Raw genomic sequence first — 27,815 nt, forward strand, 5'->3', positions numbered from 1 at the left:
TGTTAGCGCACGCGGTGGTTACTCGCAGTGGTCCTCAACAACAGAGAGTGCAATGAGAGATGGATCGTGGCCTTCTCTCCGGGGCCCCCCCAGGCCCTGCGGCCTCGGGCCGGTGGCTGAGCTGGGAGCCCCAGGGACAGGCTGGGGGTGTGTCCTGCAGAGCTCCAGAGCCCTCGCCATGGCTGCCCACTGGCTGGGCTTAGGCCTTGAAGCAGCAGTGAACCTCTCCTCTATTCCCATCTCTGCGGCCTAATGCCGGCGGCTGTCTCCATGGGTCGCAGACCTCGGGACCTGGCCCCTGTTTGGGTGGCCTGAGGGCCGGCTGGCTCCTGGGCACCTGGCTCCCTCAGTGATGACCGCTGGGCATGATCTGGGGACCTGGCCCTGAGGGCACCTCCAGTTGAGATCTGCCTGCTTAGCTGGGCCTGGGCACCGGCAGGAAGACCCAGACTGGGTGCGGGACGAATGCTCTCTGTCAGGGTAACTGTCCTGCGCAGGGACCCCCTCCCCTTAGCCAGGGCCTGGACCTCAGAGGGCTAAAGTTAAGCCTTGGGACCTTGCCCTTTCTTGTCAGAACTGAGAATAACCTTTGTTTTGGTAGAGGTTTACAGGAACATCGTGACCTGACCGTGACCTGACCTCAAGAACAAAGGATCCGGCACCAAGAGGTTTGCAGCAACTAACCACGCCCCTCCCTCACTTTTCCTATAAAAAGTCTTTGTTGAAAGCTTTTGGGGAGTGGGGGGAGGTAGGGGGGTTAAGGCATGAGCCACCCGTTCTCCTTGCATGGCCCTGCAATAAACCTTTCTCTGCTCCAAACTCTGACATTTTGGTATTGTTTCGCCTCACTGTGTGTCGGGCACACACACTTGCATTCGGTAACAGATTCTGTCCTCTCTTGTGTAACTCAAGAACAATGTTCCATTAATTCTTCCTGCTTTCTCTTTACCTTATAATTTTTTCCACTCTACTAGATCATTCCCAGGAAAGCTCCTTGAAAGCGTTGTCTGTATTCTCTGTCTCCAGTTCTTCTCTTGTCAAGATCACCAATGACTTGTGTGTTCTTTTTTTAAAAATTATAGTTGATTTATAATATTGTATTAGTTTCAGCGTTCTATAAAAACATTGAATCACAGTGACTTGTGTTTTCTTCCTTCCTTCCTTCCTTCCTTCCCCCTCTCCCTCTCCCTCTCTCTCGCTTCATGGCTTGCGGGATCTTCATTCCCCAACCGGGGATGGAACCCAGGGCCTCAGCAGTGAAAGTGCCAAGTCCTAACCACTGAACTGCCGTGGAATTCCCAACTTGTGTGTTGTTAATTCCAATCTCCAATTGCTAATCCTCATCTTATTTGCCCTATTAGTAGCATGTGACAGAATTTGAAGAAGCACTTTCTTCATTGAAACATCTTCACCTGGCTTCCATTTCATTGTACTCTTTGTCTTCCTCTTTCCTCATTCAATACTTCTTTCAGGTTTCTGTCTGGCACTCCATTTTCTTCCCACTCTCTTAATGCTAGAGTGTATCAGAGCCTGTCAGCAATCTCATCCATTCAATGCCTTTACAAACATGGACCATGTCCCCAATTTATATCATCAATTAAGATGTCTGCCAAATTCCAGTCTCCTCTACTACTTGTTTCTGCTTGCTATCTCTACTAGGATATCTAGTATTCATCCCAAACTTAACATACCCAAAACAGAATTCTTGATTTTTTTTCTTAAACCTACTCTATTTAGAATCTTCTTTACTTAGATGATGACAAATCTATCCTTCTAGTTGCTCAGGCTAAAATCTTTGGAGTCATTCTTTACTTTCCTCTTGTTCATACACATGACACATCTAAGCTATTAAAAATACTATTGCATCAACCTGTAAATTAAATCCAGAATCCAACCACTCCTCCCTACTTCTACTTCTACTACACTTGTCTAGACCATCATTCCCTTTTGTTTGAATTAATGCAACAGACTCTAAATGGTGACCCTGTTGCCAGCAGCAACCAGCCACAGTCTATCCTTAACAGAGCAGCTAGACTGATCCTTTTCAAAAGATGAGTCATATCATGTCATGTCTCTGCTCATCACTCAGTGACACACCATTCACTCATAGTAAAAGCCAAAGCCTTTAAGTGGCTACAAGACCTTACAGGATCTGCCAGCATTATTTCTCTAATTTTATTTAATACTGTTGCCTTGCTCACTCTTTCTCCACCACACTGGCATGCCCAACAATCTCCCAACTAGAAGATTTTGCACTGTTGTTTCCTTTCTCCGCAAATCTTCTCTTAAATATTTCCCTGGCCAACTTTTTCATCTCCTTCAAATCTTTGGTTAAATGTCAATTCCCAGTGAAACCTACCAGAAGAATAAGGGATGGCTGCAAATTTTTTGACACTACTGTTGAGGGGAGAGTTTATTTCCCATCCTCTTGAATTAATAAGAATGGTTTGTGATGGCTTAGACCAGTAGAGTATGGCAGGCTTATCTTTGGGACTAACAACTTCCACCTTGGACTCTTAGAATCCTGAGTTTTCTTGTAAGAAGTCTGACTACACTTCTGTAGAAACCACCTGGAGACATCCTGAGACTACATGAGGAGTGAGAGAGTCCCAGCTGAAACTAGGCTTCCAGCATCTCTGCCAAGTCCAGGCATGTGTGTGAAGACATCTTGAACCCTCTTGGGCCAGTGAAGTCATACTGGATCCTCCAGCCCAAACTTGCCACCAGTTGAAAACCACTGAGTGACTTCAGTTGACATCAGGTAGAACAGAAGCCCTGCCCAAATTCCTGACCCACAAAATCATATAATATAAAATGGTTGTTACTTGAAACCACTAAAGTTTTGGGGTAGTTTGTTACACAATGATAGACAACCAGAACACCTACACTGACTGCCTATTTAAAGTTGCAATTTGTACCTGTCTCTACCTTGGTACTCTCAATTCTCCTTACTTTGTTCTATTTTTTTTTCTCCATAGTACTTATCACCTTAACATGTAATATATTTACTATGTTTATTATTTATTACCATTCTCTTCTTAATCAACGACCCCTTCTCCCATTCACCAGAATATAAATGGGATTTTTTTTTTCTGTTTTATTCACTGATACATGCCTGGCACATAGGTGTTCAATAAAGTCTTGTTGGATGAATGAGAAGTAATTTACACTTTATCACAGGGTATAGAGGATCTCATCAGAGCTGTCCAAGAATGAGCAAGATAAAATTTAAAAAGTGGCATGGTAACTATGGCGTCATACTACAGGAAAAAAAAAATCCAACCTAGAAGAAACTATATCCTAAAGAACAAATTTCCTTCAAGTGCTTCATACTAGGGAACAACTTATTAAGCTCATGAATTCATTAAGGTAAGCCTCAAATATGAAATAAAACAATTAAATGAGATTTTAAAAAGAGATTGTAGGTCTAAGAAACAAGTTGAGTATTAAAAGGAGGTCATTAAAAGTTTAAGTAAATTAGAAAGGAACAGAAAAGACAGTTGAAAATTAAATTGCTGACATAGAGGAAAGGTACAGTGAGTCAAATGCCAATGAAAAAGAAAGATAGATCATCATAATTAGGAAAAATCCAAAAGGACCACAAACTAGAAATAGGGCATGAACACATGGAACAGGAAAGTTTCTTGGAATGAAAATTATAAAAGAATAATCAGCAAGTTAAAAGAGCACATCTTATTTCAGGAAATTTTGTTTCTGAGTACTAACAGATATATTCTAGGTAAGTTGTAAAATTTCAAAAATAAAGACAGATTTCTTCAGATAAATCTTTTTTTATTAGAAAAAGCAAATCATGCTCCTAGGCACCCCCCCCCAAAAAAAAGAATGAAAAAAGAAAAATCAAGCTATTTTTAGATTTCTGGAGCGCAACATTCAACAGACAGAGGAAATGTCTACAAGGTTTTGAATGAAAGAAAATGACTCTAACATTTATAACAAAGAAGATCTCATTCAAATATAAAGGCAAAATGCATATATTCTCAAACATGCATGAACTCAAAAGGTGGTAAACCCTTGAGCTGTTCTTGAAAAACCTACTTATAAATGAAAGCAGACAAATAACTGATGAATCAATACAGAGACCTCAGCAGTGGAGACGCCATAATAAAAGAATTTACAATAAACAGTGAAGCATTCAATTATGGGGCTAATTGGAAATAGCGGGGGTATTACGATAACATATCTGAATCTAATCTAATCTAATAATGTAATCCACAAAAAATTGGGAGGTGGAAAGCAAGGAGGGTATATAAAGTGTTAAGCCTTTACTAGTTTAAAAATGTATTAGGATACCAACATCATTTAAAAATTTTTATTTATTTTAAAGTTTTAATCACAAAATTAGATGAATCACAATGCTTGGTGCAAGATATGCTCTTAGTTTTTGTCTATTTGTAATCATTCATTCCTTCATAACACGCATGGTATAACCCTATTTCATAAAAGTATTTCTACTTATCATTCCACCCGTATATATGTAAAGAAAGATCCGTGAAATGATGTTCACCTGATAGTTATGTGGATGGTGGAGTTTGAGGTGATGATAGTTTTGTTAACTTTTTGCTGAGAAGTATAAGAGAAACTAAGGAGCCAGGGGTTGGGGGTTGGGGGATTGAGACAGCAGCTCTGCCTCTCAATAACCGTAATTTTGAGCAAGTTAATAAATTTTAAGTTTCGGCATCTGTAAAATGTGTACAGTAATAGTCCTACTTCATCAAGCCATTGTGAGGATTAAATGAGTTAATATCCACAAAGTACTTAAAATAATGTTGACATATAAAGAGGTCTCAATAAATGTTAACTTTGTTTTTTTAACTGCCTTTCCTCCTACTAGTCTTCTTCATGCTAGACATTCCTTAAAATAAGCATGTACCATTTTTATATAAACAAAATTATTAAAATACAGACCAAAATCTTGATGTTTGGTTTAAATAAAACCTAGCTTCATGTTCTCTGTGAGAAATATATCTGGTAACTTTAGCAACAAAATGATAATGTAATTGTTGGAAAAATGCCCATTTCATTAGAGGATGTAATATTTCTTTATAGAAAAGGATGTGGAAATTTATGGATTTGTTTAGACAAGGCAGGAGATGACACAGAAAGCTGCCTAATGGTGGTATGGGCTATTTAGTCTCCAGTAATTTCCCTGGGACATACATTTGTGGATATGAGTAGCTGCATTGCATAAGGATTCGGACAGATCTTATCTTGTCATTCTCACAGGATTTTCATCTCCTTCTTTTCCCCACCTCTTCCTATTCCCTCCTATTCTTACTAGAAACTCAAACTCTGTGCCTTCCCACTCAGCAGAGACAAAATAATCCCACAATATTTCTGAGTGCTTACCATGAAAATGGGTGAATTTAAGGGCCATTTCCCAGCAGGCCTAGCACCCTTTGAAAGAGTTAGTCTTCTGACACTTTGAGCTTAATCCTGCAATACCTAAGCAAAGTGACAAAGGAAGAAGGAAAATAAAGGAATGGGGAAAGGCATAGAAGAAAAATTTTAAAAAGAAATCAAATGTAATATCAGAAAGAGTAAAATCAAGATCCAAAGTTTAAAATGGGACAAAGAAATTTTTAAAAATTTCATATAGTAGTCTACCAAAATATACACTAATTGTTATGCATCAAACATCACAGAAGATGTTTACATATAGCAGAATCTTCCAGAAATATATGACATTGATAAAGCTACCATCATAGTATCAATCTTTAATAAACTTTCAGAATTTGTACATCAAGACCAAAAATAACAGATGTATTTATAGGATTTAAATAACACAATAAATAAAAAGCATGTTATATATATCCATATTATATACATGTTTTTAGAACTTAATAACTTGCAAAGAAAACCTTCCTAAGCTTGTGTATTAGGTTGGATTACCTGAGATGAGATTTGACTACAAGTGACAGAAATCAAAAATAATGATGACCTAAAGAAGATAGAAGCTTATTTCTCTCTCACATGAATGTGGGTTGTCAAGGCTAATTTGGAACATCAGGAACTCAGCCTCCCTCTTGGCCGCTTCTTTGTCATTCCCAATAAATGATTTCTAACAATGGTAACAAAATGCCCTCTGGTTCCATCTAGCATGTCTATTTTCTAGCTAGCATGGATGAAGAAATGGTATGAAAAGGCCTGCTCCCAGATTTTAAGAAAACTTCTGGGGACTCCCTGATCTCAAATTATACTACAAAGCTTCAGTAATCAGTACGGTATGGTACTGCCACAAAAACAGACACATAGATCAATGAAACAGAATAGAGAGCCCAGACACGAACCCACACTTGTACGGTCGATTAAGCTATGACAATGGAGGCAAAAATATACTACAGGGAAACGCAGCCTCTTCAATAAATTGTGTTGTGAAAACTGGACAGCTACATGCAGGAGAACCAAACTGGACTACTTTCTTATACCACATACAAAAAAAAAACCAAAAACAAAAGAAAAACAAAAAAACACCTCAAAATGGCTTAGGGACTTAAATGTAAGACATGAAACCATAAAACTTTTAGAAGAAAACATAGACAGTAAGCTCTATGATATCATCGATCTTAGCAATTTTTTTGGATATGTCTCCTCAGGCGAGGGAAATAAAAGTAAAAACAAACAAATGGGATGACATCAAACTAAAAAGCTTTTTGCACAGTGAAGAAAACTATGAACAAAATGAAAAGGCTACCTACAGAATAGGAGAAGATATCTGCAAATGATGCATCTGATAAGGGGTTAATATCCAAAATATACAAATAATTCCCACAGCTCAAGGTAAAAAAAAACCCCAAACAACCTGATTAAAAAATGGTCAGAGGACCTGAATAGATATTTTACCAAAGAAGACATACAAATGGCGAACAGACACATGAAAAGATGCTCAACACTGCTGATCATCAAGGAAATGCAAATTAAAACCACAATGAGATATCACCTCACACCTGTCAGAATGGCATCAAAAAGAGAACAAATAACAAGTGTTGGCAAGGATTCGGTGAAAAAGGAACCCTCATGCACTGTTGGTAGGAATGCAAGTTGGTACAGCCACTAGGAAAGCAGTATGAAGGTGTCCATGTGGGTGTATGCTTCTCCTGTTTTACTATCATTTTGGTGCAGTTTAGTGAAGAAACAAAGGTAAGTATGTGAGTTCAATTCGCTATGTTTAATTAGGCAATTTGTTGTTTTTAACATGAAGAGTTTTTTGTTGTGTTGTTGTTGTTTTGGCCGTGCTGTGAGGCATACGGGATCTTAGTTCCCCAACCAGGGATCGAACCCGAGTCCCCTGCAGTGGAAGTGCAGAGTCCTAACCACTGGACTGCCAAGGAAGTCCCAACATGAAGGGTTTTGATTTTCTTTTCTATCTATGCTTCCTACTTTAGTATCTTACATTTTTAGTGGCCCTAATTACACGTGAAAGACTCATTTAGCTAAACTCTGGGTGTTTTAAGCTCCATCTGCTTTCAGAAATCTCCTTATTTCACCCCACACATGAGTTTATTGAAGGAGCTAAGTCTTTTCTAAGGTAGAGCACTAAATATGATGCTTTTTGCTTTATATTTATTATCTCATGAAATCTTTATGACAGTTCCAGGAGCTAGATAGTACTATCCCCGCTTTATAGATGGAGCAACTGAGAGACATGGTATGTTATTGGCCTAAGGCAAAGCAACTTATAAGCGGCAAAAGCAGACTTTAGTGCTCTTATTCTTAACCTCAAAGCAACAAATATGTATCCTTTTGCTTTGCTGTTGTGGTTCTTCCTTTTTCTACTACTATATTGTCTTTTGGGGAAAATGCAGTTAGCTACTGAATAAATCATTTAATTTTCTTTTCTAAAGGGACTTTCTGCTTGTTTTTATGTTAATACCACTTTAGGTCATTTGAGATGGGCAGTTTATTAGAGTGCTGTAATGTGTTTTTCACTACCCTCGGGCTCTAGGAGTCCAATTCATCTCATACTTTTCCTTTTGATAGCTTAGCATCATATCCACAGCTCTGTAATTACGTGCTGCACCGTACAGATTCATTTGATTAAATGTTCATTTTTAAAAATATTTATTTATTTGGCTGTGGCACGCTGGATCTTCTTTGTGGTGTGTGGGATCTTTTAGATGAGCTGCACTGGCTCTTCATTGTGGCACGTGGACTCTCTAGTTGTGGCACATCGGCTCTAGAGTGCACCAGCTTAATGGCTCTGCACAGGCATGTGGGATCTTAGATTCCCCAATCAGGGATCAAACCCACCTCCGCTGCACTGGAAGGCAGATTCTTAACCACTGGAAAAAAAAAAAAAGAAAGAAAGAAATGCCCAAAGAAACCAAGAGCTGATTCTTTGAAAAGATAAACAAAATTCATAAACCTTTAGTCAGAGTCATCAAGAAAAAAAAAGCCAGAAATGAAAAAGGAAATGTTAAAACCAATATCTCAGAAATACAAAGGATCATAAGAGATTACTACCAGCAATTATACCCCAATAAAATGGACAAGCTAGAATAAATGTACAATTATAAATTCTTATAAATGTATAATCTCCCAAGACTGGACCAGGGAGAAATAGAAAATATGAGTTAACAAATTTCCATTAATGAAATTGAATTAGTAATAAAACAACTCTCAACAAACAAAAGTTCAGGAGCAGATAGATTCACAGGTGAATTCTACCAAACATTTAGAGAGGAGTTAACACATATCCTTCTCAAACTACTCCAAAAAATGCAGAAGAAGCAATGCTCTTGAATTCATTCTATGAGGCCAGCATCACCCTGATACCAAAACCAGACAAAGGTATCACAGAAAAAGAATATTACGGGCGAACAACATTGATGAACATAGATGCAAAAATCCTCAACCAAATATTAGCAAACTGAATTCAGCAATACAATAAAAGGATCATACATGATGATCAAGTGGGATTTATCCACGGGATGCAAAGATGTTCAAAATCTGTAAATCAAACAATATGATACACCACATTAACAAATTGAACAATAAAAATCATATGATTATCTCAATAGATGCAGAAAAAGCTTTTGATAAAATTCAACCTCTATTTATGATAAAAACTATCAACAAAGTGGGTATAGAGGGAACATACCTCAACATAATCACGGCAATATATGACAGACCTGCAGCTAACATCACACTCAACAGTGAAAAGCTAAAAGAATTTTCTCTAAGATCAGGAAAAAGGCAAGGATGCCCACTCTTGCCACTTTTATTCAACATAGTATTGGATGTCCTAGCCACAGTAGTCAGACAAGAAAAAGAAAGAAAAGGACTCCAAACTGGAAAGGAAGAAGTAAAACTGTCACTGTTTGCAGATAACGTGAAACTGTACATAAAAATCCTAAAGAAGCCACCAAAAAACTACTAGAACTCATCAGTGAATTTGGTGAAGTTGCAGGATACAAAATTAATATACAGAAATGTGTTGCATTTCTATACACTAACAACAAACTATCAGAGAAATTAAGTAAACAATCCTATTTACCATCACATCAAACAGAATAAAACACTTAGGAAAAATCTAACTAAGGCGGTAAAAGACATTTACATGGAAAATTATAGACACTGATGAAAGAAACTGAAGATGACACAAATAGAAAGATATATCATGTTCATAGATTGTAAGAAATAATACTGTTATAATGTCCATACTACCAAAAGCAATCTGAAGATTTAATGCAATCCCTATCAAAATAGCCATGACATTTTCACAGAAATAGGACAAATAATCCTAAAATTTATACAGAATCACAAAAGACCTGTAATTGCCAAAGCAATCTTGAGAAAAAGAACAAAGCTGAAGATGTCACATGTGCTGACTTTAGACTATATGACAAAGTTACAATAATCAAAACAGTATGGTACTGGTGCAAAAACAGAGACATAGATCAATGAAACAGAATAGAGAGGTCAGAAATAAACCCACTCACCTATGGCCGATTAGTCTATGACAAAGGAGGCAAGAATATACAATGGGCAAAAGATAGTCTCTTCAACAAATGGTGACAGGAAAACTGTACAGCTACATGTAAAGGAATGAAATTAGACCATTTTCTCACACCATATACAAAAATAAACTCAAAATTGTTTAAAGACCTAAATGTAAGAGCAGAAACCAAAATACTCCTAGAAGAAAACATCAGCAGAAAACTCTTTGACATAAATGGTAGCAATTTTTTCATGGATTTGCCTCTAAGACAAAGGAAACAAAAGCAAAAATAAACAAATGGGATCTAATTCAACTTAAAAGCTTTTTCACAGCAAGGGAAATCATTGACAGGAAATTCCCTGGTTGTCAAGTGGTTAGGATTTGGCACTTTCACTGCCATGGCCCTGGGTTCACCAGGTTCATTCCCTGGTCAGAGAACTAAGATTCTGCAAGCTTCACAATGTGGAAAGAAAGAGAGAAAGAGAGAAAGAGAGAAAGAGAGAAAGAGAGAAAGAGAGAAAGAGAAAAAGAGAGAAAGAAAGAAAGAAAGAAAGGAAGGAAGGAAGGAAGGAAGGAAGGAAGGAAGAAAGAAAGAAAGAAAACCATTGACAAAACTAAAAGACAACCTAATAAATGGGAGGAAATATTTGTAAATGATAAGACCCATAAGCAGTTAATATCCAAAATATATAAACAGCTCATACAACTGAATATCAAAAAACAAAACAAACTGATTAAGAAATGGGCAGAAGACCTGAATAGACATTTTTTCAAAGAATACATCCAGATGGCCAACAGGCACATAAAAAAATGCTTAACATTGCTAATCATCAGAGAAATGTAAATCAAAACTACAATGAGTTATCACCTCATACCTGTCAGAATGACTATCATCAAAAGGACCACATATGGGCTTCCCTGGTGGCGCAGTGGTTGAGAGTCTGCCTGACGATGCAGGGGACACGGGTTCGTGCCCCTGTCCGGGAGGATCCCACATGCCGTGGAGTGGCTGGGCCCGTGAGCCATGGCCGCTGGGCCTGCGCATCCGGAGCCTGTGCTCCGCAATGGGAGAGGCCACAACAGTGAGAGGCCTGCGTACCGCAAAAAAAAAAAAAGGACCACATATAACAAATGTTGGCAAGGATGTGGAGAAAAGGGCACATTTGTACACTGTTGGTGGAAATGTAATTTGGTGCAGCCACTATGGAAAATGGTATGGAGGTTCCTCAAAAAAAATTAAAAATAAAACTATCATATGATCCAGCAGTTCCACTCCTGGGTATATATCTGGAAAAAATGAAAACACTAATTTGAAAAGATACATGCACCCCTATGTTCATAGCAGTGTTAGCCAACATATATAAGATATATATATATATTATATATAATATTGTATATATAATATATATAATGAAATATTACTCAGCCATAAGAAAGAACTAAATTTTGCCATTTGCAACAACATGCATGGACCTGGAGGGTATTATGCTTAGTGAAATAAGTCAGACAGAGAAGGACATAACATATAGTATGTACTGTATGTTATCACATATGTGGAATCTAAAAGAATGAAATGAATGAATATAACAAAACAGAAACAAAGGTACAGATAGAGAACAAATAGTGATTAGGAGTAGGGAGAGGGAAGTGGGGAGGGGTAATATAGGGGAGGGGGATTATTACCATGTACAAAATAAATAAGCTACAATGATATATTGTACAGCATGGGAAATATAGCCAATATTTTATAATAAATTTAAAATGATTATAATTTGTAAGAATATTGAATCACTATGTTGTACACCTGAAACTAGTATTAAAAAAAAAGAATGGGTTGTTACTGGATTGTTGCCATGTAAAATATATTTTTCTTTAACCATTTAAACTTAGTTAATCCATGGTCATTATTAAAAAAAAATTAAACACAAACAAATAAAAAGAAAAAAACCTTATAAGCCTACCACTCAGACATAATGAGGATTTCCATTTAGCACTTATCTTTTCAGACATTTTCCTACACACATTCATGTATTATTTCAGTTAGGGTACAGTCAGGGAAGCAGAGTCGCTGTGGATGTTATAGAAGAAGGGGTTGGTTATAGGAATTAGACCATAACAAGTTATGGGGGGAGCTGGAGAAGTGAGAGTCCAGAAGGGGGAGTTGGAGGATTGAGAAAGAGCCACTAGCTACTCTCCTGAAGCACCAGTGTGGTTGGACAAGCAGAGCTTGCAGGAAATCTGAGAAGCCCTACCACATCCCACTAAAAAGCTGAGGCTTGTGGTGAAGTCTCTGGGAAGCTGTTGCCTCTGGGAGTGAAGGCTGGTATAGGGTACTGCTGTGGCAGCAGCAGAAGATTTGGGTGTGGAATGAGAATTAGGACAAGTTGGAAACCACCAGGCAAGTCTGGGTCTATCTGGCAGTGTATCTAACTGGGAATTCCTTCAGCGTGTGGCTGCCAACTCCAGCTCAGAGCCAGACAGGGAAGAGGTTTCTGGGAAACAGAGTTCCCAGGTTAACAAAGTTGACAATGACATGTGTGTGTGTATAAGTGCATACATATATGTCTTTGTGTATATATGTTTCTATATGTATATGTACCTATATGTGTGTATGTGTGTGTGTGTGTATGTATGAATTCATACTCTACAAGGAGTTCTGTAACCTATTTTTTCTCACTTCAACCATTGTAAACACTATTGTTTACATAGATCTTTAGCATAACTTTAATGGCTGCTTAGTCTCCCATCATTCTGAGGATTTATTTGATTTGTTCGTTAATCTTCTCAATTGTTTAACACTGAAAGTTTAGGCTGGGGTGCTTCTGGTGATGGACTGATGCAGTGAGTGGGTCAGGTGAAGGACAGCAGGACATTCCAGAGCAGAGTGGTGGTTGTAAAGTTATAATATTCCATTATTCTAAGACTTTTAGTAATTTCTCATTAACCTTGACTACATTTCTCTGATATACTGTTATGAAATCAAGAGGGAGGTTCATTCCTCTGAGGAAGGAGTTATGGCCACATTAACTGGGCTCGGGGGCATGTGATCCTACATGTGTCATTGTCATCAAACACAGTGGCATGTGAACACGAGGAGGCCAGAGCAGAAGACACTGAAGACCCTGATCCTGGGTGCCCATGAGGTGGCCCCCTTTGGGGACTGCTCAGATAGAGCTGGAGGACACTTAGGAAGGATTAATCTCCAAACTATAAGGCCAGGTGAGAGAGTGTTGAGGGAAGTTTCCTTAGTAATTCAGGTTATGACTGAGGGTATCACAAATGTGTTTTATTTAACAGCATTCATTTTTTACTTTGGATTGTGAGCAGTCAGAAAGCATCATTCATGTTCAGCCGTCTTTGTGTCTCCAGCGTCTAGAGAGTATATATACTGAAGCATGTTCAAACTGGGTAGCTGAGGTGTGGTAAATGAAGTTACAAATGTGTGGTCAAGGTTTAGGGAAAACAACACGGAATGTTGGAATATCCAGGGCTCATAGCGCTGGGGAACTATTATCACTTCTAAGCCCAAAGGGGCAGAGCAGGGAGGTAGAGGTTGCCAGAACCCAAAGAGCATCTCCCACTGGGCCAATCCAGCTAAAGACCAGAGAGCACAGAGCCCACTGATAGAGTCCTTAAAGACAGACCCCCAGAGATCAAACAGGGGCGAGGAAGGTGGTGGAGGCCGAACTGGAGGGACAAGTGGGAGATACCCAGCACAAGGCATCATTAGACACAGGTGTTTTTGAGAAGATGAGCCCTGAGCTAGCCATTATATATGTTTATATCTATTATCATGAATTTTAGGTAAGTTTTCATTTTGATATATTTCAAACTAGAAAAGTTACAAGAATAGCACGAGGAACTCCTGTATACCCTTAATTCTTTTACATTTTGCCTCATTTGCCTTATCATTTCCCCCCACCCCACCCCTCTCTCTTGTGGTTCTGAGGTTTCCCTCAACCATTTGAGAGTAAGTTGGATACATATGTCTCCTTTACCCTCAATACTTCAGTGTGTGTTTCCTAGACATAAGGACATTCTCTTACATAACCATCGTACAATAATTTAAATCAAGAAATTTAACAATGATACAATTCTATTCTATTGTTTTAAATACAGCCTATATTCAAGTATTATCAATCACCCTAATAATGTCCTTTATAGCTTTTTTTTTCCTGGTTCAAGCTCTAACCCACGCTCGTACATTGTGTTAAATTGTCTTGTTTCTTTAGTCTCTTTGAATCTGGAATATTTTGTCAGCGTCTTGTAGTTCTTTTTGATCTTGACTTACTTTTTTTTTGCTATTACTGTTACATTTAGGTTAAATCTATACTTTTGAATCCATGTCATCATAGAGTTGAGTTTATAGGATTCCCCTCCCTCCTTTCCTTCCTTCCTTCTTTCCTTGAAAAGCTGGATGTTATTTAACCTATTGCACTGATGTGAAAACCAAGGCCCAGAGAGGGCAAGTAACTTGGTGTAGTTTGTAAGTGCAAAGTTGGTCCTGGAATCTAGAGCTTCATGAATCCACAAACCTGTGTTCTTAACCATCATGTTATAAGGTACATAGTCAAGTAATTTGGAAAGGACTATTTTAGACAAAGTTATAAAATTACATCGATTTCTTCACTGTCAGACTTGTCGGAGCTTTTATTATGTAAATGAACATTGGGAATTTCCAAGAGGGGAAGAGTATGCAGCATTTCCTAAATTTGTACTCACAGAAGCCGTTCCCCCACCTCCTAACCCTCGGAATACTTCTCCTATGCAGTGCTGTTTATAAACATTGGGCTGGAAGGTGGAGCATCTGTGGCTTGAAGAGGGTGGAAGTACAGAGCTGTGGTTGAAAAAGGAAGGTTGAAGACTGTTAACGGGAGGATGGCCGAGGAAGTTGGAGTTTCCATGAATGAAGTCTGGCCTGGGTGCTCTAAGCCGCCATCTTCGGGTTGTCCCCTCAGCCTCTTTTTCGCTTTGCTACAGCTGCCTACACCCCTGCTACCCCTGCTACTGCAGCAAACACAGCCTTCAGGAAAGTTTTAAACTCGTGTTTAAAATGCTGACTCACAGTCAATCTAAAAGAATAGATTCAAATCTTTCAGATTTGAAAGATGAGAAGAGTTCTGGTGATGGGTTGCGCAGCAATGTGAATGTATCCTGGCGCTACTGAACTGTTCATTTAAACGTGGTTAAGATGTTAAGTTGTATGGCATATGTATTATACCACACACACCATAAAGGCTGTAGTGATTGACATACGTCTCATCCCAGAATCCAGTTTGGGCAGACGGCCCCTCCTACCTCAGGGTTACCACCCTATTTATTGACAACACAATGCTTCTCAATAAAATGCCATCAAACCAGCAGAGGGGAAAACTGCCACCAGTGGAGAAAAGACAAAAATTCCAAGGACAAGCTTTGATCTCAAAAATTACTTTTAAAGGGGAAGTTCTATCTGTATTTTAATTTACATTGTATTAATGTACAATTTAATTTTTAAATGAATTTCTTAAGATGTCAGTTGATGAGCAAAACATCTTTGAAGTATTCTCAATCCTGTTCAGATATTACTTGTGATGTAACCATGTTTATCATAATTTCAAAGAACAGTAAAAACGTTTTATATAAGGAAAAATATCAACAAAGATGTAATTTTATTCAGAGCATTTTGAGAGTCTCTTTTTACTCCCAAGTCTAAAACATCTATAATTTATCCTTCTTTCTTCCCCTCCTACCCCCATCACCAACTCCCACTGCCCTAATGCAGTTTTATACATGTGCTCATAGACACAATTGTAATCTCAAAGGAGTGGAGCTGTTCATCTATTTTGGCACTTGGTCCTCCTGTGTATGTCAGATCAGTACAAAGAGTGACTAAATTAACAGCAATATCAGGATAACAGAAAAATCCAAGTCGACATTCTGTTAAAAAAAATCATTTTGTGACACAAATGAAGACATGGGAAGGTCTGAATTTGCATCTTTGAATGACATGTATGGAAAAAATTCTCTGCTTTATAAAGCATATTATAGAGGAGTATAGTATTTTTTATACTTAATAATTATTGAACAACAGAAAGTCCATTGTGTAGCAAAGACCAAACCAATACAGTCAAGACTTTAGAAAGAACTTCCTTCCATCAGCACAGAAGCAGATGGAGCCAGGTAGCGGAAATAATGGGAATCTCTTAGTGTCTGAATCGGTATGACACCACCGAGGCATATCTGTAACCTCACACTGCTACTTCTGTGGCCGGATGAAAATGTAATAACAGGACACCAACTGCACATTCCAGGTTCAAGGGGGAAAACCCCACAATATAATAAAATAAGAAGTAAATCATATGTTTTGGAACTAGCCATAAAGGAGGCAGATGCTCTGACAATAATGCTGATATATCCAGGGAGGCATCAAGGATCTTGTAGGATGGTTCTTCCTCAGATTAGCACTGCCTAATTAAGAATAACTGAATTATGGGCACTGCTGGTGAGGCTTGTATCATTTGTCTTGTTGATAGCAACTCCAAAACACCCACACTTGAATTAATTTGCTGGTAGTTATCATTGAAAGAGAAGTAAAATGGTTCAGCAGGCTAATCAGAAGGGCTGGAGAAGTGGAACGGAAAGCCATGCTGTCAGTTGCATACCGCAGCCCAGCTACGTCATGGAATATGTCATTGAGCCGTCAGTTGACACCTCTGCCTCAATTTCTTCGTGGTGAAGCTGGAAAACACAGTGGCTCAGACCTACAGAGACTTCTGCTCATCTCAACAACACCACTGAACACCAGTGTCAAGTTTATTGGCTTCAAATTCCACTTTGATCCCATAGAAGCAAAAAGTGACATTTTACCCTGCTTCCATCATGATTAGGCACATCATATATGACAGTCAGAGAAAACATGTAATGCTCTGACATAAACCCAAAATAATGAGGTCACCTTGACTGGGTTTGGCCCCTGCATAGCAAAACTTTGAATATTTCCTGTAAACCATTTTATACTTGATATTTGCCATGTTGGTGTCTGAAGATACGTCGTGAGTTTTTGAATATGATAGTCATGTGAGAAAGCTACTGTTTTTCCTTCATGGACAGACTAATGTAAACTCGGTAACCTGGGCAATTTTGCAGCTTTTAAATTTAAATACTTTGGCCAGCCAATTCTTCTGAAGTCTGACTCTCTTGCCCTCTTAGAAAATAAATGTTTGCTTTCCTTTTCTAAATGTTTCTTTCTCTGTCTTCCTTTGACAATCATCTCAAAAGCCTTTGTGCAAAACTAATGGTTTCTTATTATTTATCCAATCAGATGCAAATTCCTTTGGCTGATACGTCCTGGCTGTTGAAATCTGACCTTGAACTCTTTCTGTAAATTTCTGTCCCATTGTTCCCTCACACAAATCCCATTGCAGCCAGGAGGAGCATGATGTCTGGATTGCCACCTCTGCACCTTGGCCCATGCTACCTCTTCCTGTTGCAAAATCCTCCCAACATCGCTTTATCAATGCAAATTATATCCATCTCCTCGGGCACAGCTTAGGTCCTATATTGTCCGTGAAACTGACTGGGTGGCTCACAGTATTGTCCTCTCAAATCATAGTCTGTGCTACGCACTCAGCATTTAACCCTTTGTCCCTATGTGAAGTGTTTTGCATTAACGTTTAAGTCTGAGAACCGCATCCCTCTAGATAGACTGTAAACTTCAATCCACAAGAAAAATTGGCATTTCTAATGCAGGTCTACTATTTAACAGAGGGATTGGAAACTGAGTACCGTATCGTTCTCTGCTTTTTACACAATTTTAACTACAATACATGGAAAACAGTAGAGTACAAGCCGCCTTTAATAATTCTATGCCAAATACTACTTTCCAACCTCCTAACAACACCTTGGGCAAATCCTATACCTTTCTGGTCAGTTTCTGTTATTAAAATAATCTAGTCCAGTTAAAAACTTTAATTTCATATCTGATCCAAAACTCTCCCCCAGTGCTGGTCAGACTTGTTACTCTTCCTCTGTCTTCTTTCTAGAGCTTGGGGAAGGGATGGCAGGGAAGGAAAGCACCCCTTGTCTTCTTTGGGTGATTACAATCTGCTCCTTGTTGCTTTTCTGGTAATGCTGATGGCAGATAACTCCTTGCAGAGTGCAGGTGCCGGCTTTCTGACGGGGTCCCCACTGCAAAGTCCCCTCTTATGGGATCTTTGGGTCCAGATCAGCCTCTTCCCTTGACCTCCTTTTACTGCCACACCACTTTCCTGGCAAATGGCTCCCTTGGGTGTTGTTCTGGTTGGATAATTCCAGCCCAAGCACTTTCACACAGCCACACAGAAAAGTCATGTTATTCATATGATGTAGCCCAAGTGCTGACTCCACTTGTGCTTTCTGTGTCCTGCTTCTTCCCTGTTCCCCTTCCTCTGCTCATGCCAGCCTGGGCGCAGATATGCAAGACTACTGTCTCAGCAGATACAAAGTGGGGAAAAACGACAGTGTCCTGACTTGTACACACCCACATTTTTTACATCTGTTCTTTCGCACACTCCTGATCAACCCTGGGCTTACATAACAAGATACCAATTTTGTGAAGCTCCTTTTCTAATAGCGGTTCTTGGTCAAAATGATCCTTGATCAAAATTGTAAAATGAATAGCTGTTTCATTTCTAAATAAGGTAGTTCTAATGAAAGCCTAAGATGTCCTCAGGCATCCTATTATATTACATTATATTATATTCACAGGAATCTTTGTTTCACTGAAGAAGAGACTATTTCAACAGTTTATTTTTCAGTCCTAAAAGTTTAAAAAATTTGTGATATATGAATTTTATTTTATTGGAGACAGTTTGGGACTCTGCCTAAATTTCAGACACGCTCCAGACAATACCATTACATTTTACAGTCACCCATTCTCCCCAAATCTCACCCAAATCTTTCAGCTTAATTTGTATTTCTAATTAAGTTTTTGTGTGTATTCTACCCCATCATCAGTGTAATCTCTTCCAGATTTTTACTTTGGAGTCACTATATGCCTTTTTTGTGCATTCTAATTTTATATTCTCTATCTGATATTTCCAATAGCTGAAGTTCTTGAGGGCCTAATCTCTTATCTCAGATAAGTTTTCCACATGGCTGGTGTGTTTTGTAATTTTGGATTGCGATTATCATGTTTGCCTGAACTTTATATGTTAATTTACTGTTTTGGGGTTTCCCAAACCAATTAGAGGCTGAATTTTAATCCCAAATGCAGATTCATAACCTGTAGTTATGAATCTCAGAGGTCATTATTTATTTATTTATTTTTTTGCGGTACGCGGGCCCCTCACTGTTGTGGCCTCTCCCGTTGCGGAGCACAGGTTCCGGACACACAGGCTCAGCGGCCATGGCTCATGGGCCTAGCCTATCCACGGTATGTGGGATCTTCCCAGACCGGGGGGTGAACCCATGTCCCCTGCATCAGCAGGCGGACTCTCAACCACTGTGCCACCGGGGAAGCCCCTCAGAGGTTATTTTTATTTTTGAACACTCTAAGTCTGTGCCGAGACAGACAAATCTCTTTGTGTTTCCTCTTTGCTGATAGGCAGACAGCCTTTTTCTAGCCTTCTTTTTCAGTGAGTGTGAGCACTGGGACTTCAACTCCAAATCCCTATCTTTTGCAAGTTCAAGATCTTGTTTTCTGTCTCGAGGTTGCCCTTAAAACTCAAGCATTTAGAAATGGGAAGTGTCAACTGCTTTAAAGCCAACTGCACTTTCAGTGTCAGCCTACAACTGTGGGTTACAACTTGCTTTTTAGACTTGGCCCTTGGGAATTTTCCATACCTTTTTTTTTTTTCTTTTTTAATGAATTCAGCTATGTGTTGGAAAGAATGACTATTATATTTGATCCAGTTTTTCTAAGTATCTTATAGAAAAGAATTTGAAAATATCTAGCCTGCTCTTCCTTTAAATTTCCAATTCTACCTACTTGCATTTCAGAATTTTTTCCATATCTTGTTCTAAAGCAATGTAATAATATTTATTGAATGCCTTTTATAGGCCAAGTGTTTTATATTTGTGATCCCATTTTCTTGTCATCTTTACTGTAATTCTGATCATATCGTATAAATAAGACCCTATCTGTTACTTTCTGTGTCCACCCCTTGCGTATATCCTGCATAGTGCTATGATATTGACTTGTAATAAGAAATACATATTTGGTCTTCACCCAGTTGAGATCCTAAAACTCTTGGAATTTCCTAAGTGATGAGAGCTATTACGGTGTTTCTTGTTATGTTAATTAGGTGACTTTTGGACCCCACCTAATTGGGGGTGCTGGTTGCCAGGAGAATAAGCCAGGTGATTAGAGGGTTGGAACTTACAGTCCTACAATCTGACCTCCTGGGATGGTAGAGAGCCTGGAGGTTGAATTCATCACCAATGGCCAATGATTTAGTCAAGCATTCCTATGTAATGGGGCTCCATAAAAACCCAAAAGGACAGGTTGGTGAACTCGTGGAGATTCGGAAAGAGTGGCGTGCCTAGAAAGGGCATGGAAGCTCTGGGCCCTTTCCCCATACTTTGCCCCATGCATCTCCTATTTGGCTGTTCCTGAGTTATACCTTTTTATAATAAGCTGTTAATATAGCAAGTAAAATGTTTCTCTGAGTTCTGCGAGCCACTCTAGCAAATTAATCAAACTCAATTTGATTCACTGGAACCTCCAATCCATAGCCAGTGACAGCAATGGTGATAGACACATAGGTAATATGTACCTATTTTCAGATAAGGACCTGCGACCAGGGAAGTGAAGTGACTTGTCCAAGTTTATAGAGGTAGTCAGGGATTGAGTTGTAATAAAAGATCAGATGCCAAAATCCATCCCCCCTGCCACTGGGACGCTATTTATTTCATTAGTTTCTGGGAAGCCAAGGTGACTAGCTAAATTATGAAAGTGGTTTGATTAAATGATAACTGAAATAAAATTTCACATCATTAATTTCAAATTACATTTAATTTTAATACTGTTAGATGATTTATATTGTACAGAATTAAAGAAATTTCATAGAATCAGCATAACAGAGTAAAACTTCCAGGCCCTATTGATTATACATTGTGCCAATTTTTGTACCATCTCTGAAAAGTGGGTAACATTTATTTTGGAAGGTATTTTGAGTTCTTACCTCATGCAAGAGAAATATTAAAAACCATTGTGCTTTATTTCTTCCCTCCCCTACTTTTCTTAGTCCCTGATATAAAGGAGAAGATTGGCAAACTATTGTTTTTACTGAGTCCATTATAAAAATCAGTTTATTATTATTTCTAAAAAACCCATGAAAATTAGCAAGTTGAAAATGTCTTATTCTTAAAATTCTCTAAAATAGATAAAAGTGCCTTGCTTTGACTAATCTATTACAGTTTTCTGTAATAGATTTAAGACGAGGTATTTAAACTGGAGAACATTTTCTGCAGTAGAGGCTAAACTATCAAATTGGTGATCAAAGTCAAGTGAATATCACAAAGAATATCCATACCTGGAGAAAGTATGCAGCAAAGATTAGATTCTCAGAATAGATGAGTAGATACTGTATGCTGAGTAGAAAGGCTATTTTGGGTCTTTTTAGGCTAAATCAGTCTGTAGCAAATTGTAGGTCACCGCTGCTGCGGTTCATTCTCAGATGGAATTTGAAATAAATGAATACATGTGCTCTCTGAGTATAAAGCTTCTGACTTATAGTGCCTTTTTCAGTTTTGTGCTATGAAAAAAATGATTCCCATTGTCTGAAAGAGTAGTTTTCTGTAGGGTCTGGAAAACGTTCTTATACTTTTAATGGCAAATTTAAAAATGTTGTCTACAGGGTTCTATATTGTACAGCTGGAGGCAAAGTCTGAGTCCATTTTACAGGAAGCGTGGAGCCTTGATTATTGGATGGGTTTTCATGGTGGCATGCACAGAGAACAGCTTTTCAGTCTTTAGAGTCAGAGTGTGTTTGCTTATGTTAGGTCATAAATCAATGCTATTTTAATTGCAAAAAAATGAAATACCAAATATTTTGGCAATATAATTAAAAAAAAATACACAAGGAGTTGTAAAAGCTAATATTTAGGGGAAAGAATCTTTCCAAAATAGGACAGTTTTGAGTGACAGTATGATTTTAACATGCCTTACTAAATACCACACAACTCTTTATGTCAAGCATGATATTAGATTGAAGGCAGGGACATCTCTTCTTCATTTTTTATCATCTCTGCTTCTTCTACACCTGGTCAGTCGTGGATGAAGGTCTTTGGAGACATCCACCTAAATGATCATGGACGAGCCTCCGGTTGAACATGTTTCAACACAATTACCCCCACCGCACCAGTCAGCCCATTCTGGTTTTGACGGCTTAGGCGGAAACTTTTTCTTCTCTTGAGTGAACATGTGTTCTCCCCTAACTGGAACTGAGCAGAACCCTGCAGTGCCCCCTACCCCCAAGAACAAAGGCCCCTCTATGTCCCCTGCCTCTCATTTGTAGAAAAGCTGAAGTCTCCCAGGCCTCCCAGAATCACAAAAGAGCAGGCTCAAGCAGTTAACGATTAGGACAATGGAGTCACAGACTCAGTGTCTGACGATACAAGAATGGGATTAACACTATTGCTCATAATAATCTATATCTTTGTTGGCGTAAGAATAATTGGAGCTTGCTCTGCCCATGTATATAAGCAGGCAACTAAAACTGTCAGCAAAGAGATGCTACAGACCCATGTCGACATTTTTCACTCTAAGAATTTGATGCCCTCTCAGCAGGAAGCAGTTACGGCAGATGGGCCTTTGCCCCTAGTCTCATGGAAATGGAATGATGTCCGACCGTGGGGACTTGTAAGTGGCTTTTTTGCCTCTTTTCTGTTTGTTCGTCTCTGTTTTCCTCAGACCTTAATCATAAAAATGAGATCACTAGGTAACATTTAACTTAACTCCCGCCTTGCCTAACCTGTTGACTCCTTTCCTGGATTAAAAGGAGTAGGAATGAAGAATTAAGTAGTTAAAGAATGACTGACTCTCTACCCCCAGTATAGCGAATTTGCAGGCAGACCACAGGGGCCAGAGGACAGCCAGTTGCAGGTGGACCAGGTGGGCAAGACAGCATCCAAAGGAATCAGGAGAAGTCAGTGGGTCTGCACACAACGGATAAATGACAATCTAATCTCTTACCTTAATGATTAACTGAGATTGTTTCCGCCTTTTCCTTTAAAAAATCGCCATGGCTGAGCAGAATCTTTGGAGATGGTCTTTAGCCAAGAGTCCACCTCCTCCTCAGATTGCTCGCTTTTATGAATAAAGCAACTTTCCTTTCTACCGACACTTGCCCCTCGATTGTTTGCTTTTGAGTGATGAGCAGCCGAACCTGAGTTCAGTAACATAACTTCCTCATGCCGGGTCTGTCCTCTGAGGCCTCAGAGAACAAGTCTGACCCTTCTTCCATGTCAAAATCCCTTTAGACATTTGAAGGTAAATACAATGACACAAAATTTGAATTATGGTGAGGCAAGTATCACACCATAAATTCAGATTCTGACTTCTTCCTTTTAGGATTTTGAAGAGGTTTCTTCTATGGGTTACCTTCTCACTCATTTAAATCATATAAATCTTGTGGTCACCTAAAATCCCTGTGCCTTTCTCTCATGCTCTTAAACATTTCCACCCATCCTTGAGTAGTTAGACTTTGAAACTTGCATTTATCCCTCTTAAATTTCTTGTTGTATTTAGCTTATCATTTTGGCTTACCAGAATCTTCATGGATTCTTCTTATATTACCTAATGATCCCCTAACACTCTTTTATGTCACCTCCAGTCTCATCTCTCATCAACTCCACCATCATATACCCTGCTCCATACATACAATCAGAAATATAGTTCTTGGAACAGGTCATGCTTTATCTCAATTTGAGTGAATTGAGACATTCTGCTGCACATACTGTTTTGTGATACTTTGCACATACTGTCGCACACACTGTTTTGTGATTGCACATACTGTTTTGTTGCACATACTGTTTTGTGATACTTCTTTTCTCCTCTGCTAACTTTTATTCTTCAAGGCTTGACTGAGACATCACCTTTTTTAGGACTTTGTTTATTACTGGGTGACGTGGCCCACTTCTGAGCTCCTATAGTACTCTGTATTTATGTTAATCCTAGCACTTATCAAACTACATTATAATGGTCATATCCTTGACTTCTTTTCCTCACTAACCTGTAAGATCCTGAATGCAGGAATACGTATTTTTTCACCATTGTATATTCAGTACCTAGTACAATGCATGACATATAGTAGGCTTTTACTATGTATTTCTTGATTCAACTGGCCTCACCAAAGTAATAAGAAGCATATGTATACAACCAAGTCATATGTATGCCTATGATGTGCCTCATTAAACCCTGCTCCCTCAATCCATAATCTGTGTTTTAGACTCTGGTCATTCAACCAGTTATGAATCCACCACACAGAGTCACTTCCAGCACAGGTCTTATCTCATGTCTAACAAGGTCATCACCAAATATAATGAAACTCTATCAAATGCCATTCTGAAATTCAGTGGTATTATGCAAATGAACTTCACCTGACCTATCAGTCCTAGAAATGAAACATTTGTGTCGATCTTGAACTATAATGGTATTTAATTCTTATGCCCAGATTTTTGTTGATCTTTCCCTGTATTGTTTATAGAATACTTTAATCTCATCTCAGTTTTCTGTAGATTTTATTTGTATTTTCAAAAAATCTTTAATAAATTTAGAATACCTGATTTTTTTAACAAATATTAAGTATGTTTATGTTATCACTGATCTTTGTTTTTAAACGCTACCTTACAACCCCCTTTCTTAAAATGAAACTTAAGTTTTATTTATAGTTTAAAGGAGTCTAGAGAAAGGGAATTAACCTTGATGAAGTGCATGTATGCCAGATACTTCCCCCTTGAATTATTGTTTATTCCTCAGAAAATACTGCAAAGTAGATTTTATTAAACCTGTTTTATATAAGAGGGAAGTAGGACATGAAGCAAGGAAGGGACAGAGTTGACACTGGAATTCAGTTAGGTTTGATTCTAAAAACAGAGAACCTCTGTGAGAATCTGATGAAAGCCATAGCCCGCTTCCCAGCAAATGTACGTAAGTCACATATCTGTTGGTGTTCTCTGTTATAAGCTACAGAAATGAATCAGATTTTGAAATAGAAAGGAGACTTTATGTTTTTAAGACATCGGTAGCTCACAGAACCTCTGGGAGAGCTGTAGAATCGGGAATGAGACTAGGCAACCAGGAAGAAATGTCCAAACCCACACTTACAGAAGTGTCTGGTGAGGAATCCGTTGCTATACTTCTGTGAAGCACTAGAAGATACAGTTGCTATTTCTGGAATTTAGTGTTGTTGAAGCCACTGCTGCCACCCCATTTTTTTTTTTTTTGGAAGTGGGTAAAATGTGTTTATTTTCTTCTATTTGTGTGTATGTGTGTGTATGTGTTTAAGGAAAAGGAGAAAAAGCCTCCTCCCTTCCAGGACCCAGTGTCTACTGGGCTTGGAGGTGGGCGGAGCCAGGGCCAAGCACCCCTACTAGAAGTTGTAGAGTAGAAGGTGATGGCATTAACTCTGTAGTCCATGAGAAGGGGGTGCTGCATGTGTCTGAACCCTAGGCTGCCCCGCCCAGTGAAGAGAAGTGCCACAGCTTCATCAGGGTGAAGGTAGAGAAGCAGTCCTGAGCCAGGATCTCTGCCTTGGGTCAGGGCCAAAAGGAAGTCTTCCTTCAGCAGCTCCCAGCTCTTCCATAAGGAGCCCACACACAGGATGAGAAGGTCAGTCTCCTGTTGGAACAAGACCTGGTCAATCCCAGGTAATATTGCCATGGTGTGTCTGCCCAGCATCCACCTGGTCTTCCTGAAGGTATAACAAGAAAGCGGAGGGACTTCCCTGGTGGCGCAGTGGATAGGACCCCGTGCTCCCAATGCAGGGAGTCCAGGTTCGATCCCTGATCAGGGAACTAGATCCCACATGCATGCTGCAACTAAGAGTTCACATGCCACAACTAAGGAGCCCCCCTGCTGCAACTAAGGGGTCCACATGCTGCAACTAAGGAGCCGGAGAGCCACAACTAAGGAGACTGTGAGCCTCAACTTAGGATCCCACCTGCTGCAACTAAGACCCTGTGCAACCAAATAAATTGAAAAATGACAACAACAGCAACAAAACACTAATGTGTCTTAAAAAAAAAAAAAAACAAGAAAGGGGAGCTACCTGCTGAGTGCCTCCTGCAATTTTAACAGCAAAACCCAGTAAACCTGCATTTATCAAATATAGGTGAGTGAGGATTCCTAGCTGATCTGACACCTGGAAATAGTTGAACATGGCGGGCAGTGTCATGAGGAGCTAGGCTGTGCATCGTCAAACACAAACACCCCACTAACTTGGTCCTGCAGCAACAAGCATCAGTACTTGTTGACATTACAAACGTGGACCCATAGCAACCATCATCTGCACCTTGTTGACACTGCTAATAGGGCCTGCCTCCTGGGTCTGCAAGCTGAGCAGTTGCACAGGGAGCCATGTTCAGAAGGGCTCACACTTGGTTTAATGCTCTATTATCACCGCCTTGGATTGCTGAATCATTTTTGAACACTGGTCTCCACATTTTCACTTTGCACTAGGCCCTGTGAATTATGTAGCTGGTCCTGACTGCCCACATGGTCCTGTAGCAACCACCACCAGCCCTGCATGGACACCATGAACATGGACCTTGAACTACCCCCACTGCCATTACACTGCCACTGCAAACATGTTCTGTTGCAACTGGGATCACCAACATGCCAACACCACAGATACAGTCCTGCAACAACCCCACTCCTACACCGAGAGAGAGAGAAACCCATGAAACACAAATTTTGTGTGAATATTATAAGACTCTTAGATTTCTAAAACCGCCTGTGTGGTCCCAGCTTAAGACACTAGCTCTAAAGCCCATTTCCAGGACTAGAGCAAGAAAGATTTTTTTTCCAGTTTTATTGAGATATAATTGACATACAGCACTATATAAGTTTAAGGTGTACAGCATAAAGATCTGACTTACATCATGAAATAATTACCACAATAAGTCTAGTGAACATCCATCATCTCATATAGATACAATATTAAAGAAATAGCAAAAAAAATACTTTTTCCTTGTGATGAGAACTCTTCAGATTTACTCTCAACAACTTTCATTATAATATTGTGAGTGTTAATTGTCTTTATTATGTTGTACATTACATCCTTAGTACTCATTTATCTTATAACTGGAAGTTTGTACCTTTTGACTACCTTCATCTAATTCCCCCTCATATGGTAGTTCTATTTTTAATTTTTTGAGGAAACTCTATACTGTTTTCCATAGCAACTGTACCAATTTACATTCCCACTAACAGTGCATGAGGGCTTCCTTTTCTCCACATCCTTGCAAACACTTGTTATTTGTTGTCTTTTTGATAATAGCCATGTGACAGGTATGAGGTGATACCTCATTGTGGTTTTGATTTGCATCTCCCTGATAATGACTGATGGTGAGAATATTTTCATGTGTTTGCTGGCCAGCTGTATAGCTTCTCTGGAAAAATGTCTACTCAGGTCCTCTGATCATTTTTTAATTGAGTTGTTTGCTTTTTTGATGTTGTATATTTTGGATATTAACCCCTTGTCAGATATATCATTTGCAAATGTCTTCTCCCATTCAGTAGGCAGTTTTTTGGTTTTGTTGATTATTTCCTTCTCTGTGCAATAGCTTTTTAGTTTGATATAGTTCCACTTGTTTATTTTTGCTTTTGTTTCCCTTGCCTTAGGAGAGATCCAAAAAAAAAATATTGCTAAGACTGACATCAAAGAGTATGTTG

At 39.0% G+C, this 27,815-nt stretch overlaps 1 pseudogene; it reads right to left on the minus strand.

Annotated features, from left to right (window-relative positions):
• Window positions 1-230: 230 nt before the first annotated feature.
• LOC116761192 lies at window positions 231-26,301 on the minus strand (annotated as a pseudogene).
• Window positions 26,302-27,815: the final 1,514 nt, after the last annotated feature.

This window comes from Phocoena sinus, chromosome 10 (assembly GCF_008692025.1).
Source record: "Phocoena sinus isolate mPhoSin1 chromosome 10, mPhoSin1.pri, whole genome shotgun sequence".
In the NCBI taxonomy this organism is placed as follows: domain Eukaryota; kingdom Metazoa; phylum Chordata; class Mammalia; order Artiodactyla; family Phocoenidae; genus Phocoena; species Phocoena sinus.